The sequence below is a fragment of the Camponotus vicinus genome, unplaced genomic scaffold (genome assembly GCF_025532165.1).
Source record: "Camponotus vicinus isolate PSW18456_S1 unplaced genomic scaffold, iyCamVici1.0 SCAF_11, whole genome shotgun sequence".
NCBI lineage: Eukaryota > Metazoa > Arthropoda > Insecta > Hymenoptera > Formicidae > Camponotus > Camponotus vicinus.
The window spans coordinates 9,149,911-9,152,500 of record NW_028141947.1 but is presented as its reverse complement, the minus strand read 5'-3'; positions in this window follow the sequence as shown (position 1 = coordinate 9,152,500).

Here is a 2,590-nt window from a genome sequence, read left to right as displayed (position 1 = left end):
ATAATATAATAATTGAAGCTCTCAATAGACACGAGCGCGATATAATTGCTATCACGTAAGTATAGAAAATCAAAAATATTTCGACAATCATTTGAGGTCTGTAATGTTTGCGAATATACAATTCACCGACCGATTTACTTGCGAATTTTTATAAGATAAATCGCGATTTAAAATTCGCGATAAAACGCGACGAATAAATAAATCGATAATATTCAAAATATTCAATTGCAGATACGCGAATGATATATCAGTAATATCCGATAAAAAGAGGAGCGATCTTAAAAATGGAGAACGATTAACATCTTGTGTCTACATTAGATTTCGCAACATCAATCTGCGAAGAAAAGTTAAGTAATCCATTGAATGTCGGGAACTTCACTGTAGGAGGGAACGAATCCTGGATCTTCCGGACTATTCCCGATAGCAATGATTTCAGTAATAAATCAACCACAATTATCCCTCGTCATTATCTCCAATTCACGAAATTGATATGCACATTAGAAAACATGTTCTTCCATTATTAAGAAATATATTTCTTTATTGAAAATTAAATGGATATAACGACCTTTTTTATTGAAATGTGATTACGAACGATTATATTTATAAATAATAAAATACATGCATTATTGGAGTTTGTGTTAAATGTGCGAACACATAATTTGGGGTACGGTTCGCGCGCGCGAGACGAATCGAACCCGATATCAGCAAGATTTAAAAAATTTCAATTCGAACAGTGTGCAAAATAAAATAAATCAAATAATTTTAAACAATTAATTCTAGATTAATTCTCTAGATTCTTATTCTTATAACGTTTAAATTAATAATTTCTTTTCTTTTAATCAATATCTTACTGATATAGGTACCCATTCGATTTGTCTCGAAATTTTTAAGTATTCGCACATTTTATATAATATACATGTATAATTTCGCGTATATATAATATATAACATTATTAAAAATTATAAAAATATTTTGGATACGTAAATTTGTGCATGTACTTTATTATACATATATATAAAATGGTATATATCTAAAAACTAATATTTCAAAATGCCGATGGATGTCCAATACCTGCAAATAGTTTCTTAAAAGAAACTAAAAATTAATGTTAATATCCCCAGCACCTAAAAATAATTTTTCAAAAGAGACAAATTATATTAATTAAAAATATATTCGTTCGTAATTATTTTTATCAAAAAATTTATACAAATTAATTACAATATGAAATTACTTGAAAACCTAAAATTTATACACAACGCTATATCCATATTTAATCTACTATTAAATCTTTCTAGCATTATATATATAGACAATAATAATACCAATCCTAATAATGATAGAACATTTTTAACGAAGAAAAGAAAAGATACATTTCTCTCATCTAAATATATATTATTTAAATTAATTCGACGTTAAAGAAGCGTATCATCGTTGAATTACTACCGAAATCATTGCTTTCGGAAATTGCCAGGAAAACCTGAGATTAGTTCCTTCAATCTTACAATAAAAATTCCCAATTTTTAACAGGGCACCGAACTAGACGTCGCGAATGGATCTCACAAGAACCGATGAAAAATAATTCTCCATGATGAAAATCGTTTTGACTCCTTGGCGGTACGAGCCACGCAACTTTCATTAAAGTTTATTTAACGGAAGGAACAATGGTAACTCTTTTATTAAAACGACAATCTCGTCTAAGAACGCGAAAAAGAATGCGAAAAAGGACGCGAAAAGAACACGGTGTTTTCGCAACGGTAATTTATTAATTTATTTATGAATATTTTCCGATATGAAAAAAAAAATTCGTAAATACAAATATAACCAAAAAAAATAAATTATTAAATTCATAATAATTAACTCGCGATTCTATAATATCGAAGGTGATCGTTAAATTTTGTGAAGTTAATATTTAATCGTTGACTTATCACAAATCTTATCGAATCTTCACTCTCTTATTCGACATTTCTTTATATTTAATTAGCAATATTTAGGAATATTATCTGACGAGAGGGACAGCGATAAAATTCTTCTGTTAAAATGATAATCTTGTATAAGAACGCGAAGAGAACGCGGAAAGAACACGGTATTTTCGCAATCATAATTTAATAATTTATTTTAAGAATATTCAGTTCCTCTTTGACATGAAAATACAAACAGTTACTCTTTTATGAATATTCCAAAAATATATACTACAGAAACAAATACTTTAATTTAATGAATTACTATTATGTTAATTACTATTATGTAATCATTATACGTATACTTTCGATAATTTTTCGTGTAATTTACATAAGAATTTACAATCATAAATACAATTTCATATAATATAATTATAGTCATAATTGTATTGTATTTTACAATTAAAATATCAATGTTAGATATTATAATTAAAATACAATTATAACTATTTATAATTTACAATTTACAAATTTATGATGCTATCAATATCAAATAATAATTCCATTTATTCAAATATTTAATAACATTGATATAATAATTTGATATTGATAGCATTAACATTTGGATTTAATATTATATTCGATTTAATACACATACATTTTTAAGTTTTAAAATAAAATATAACATGTTA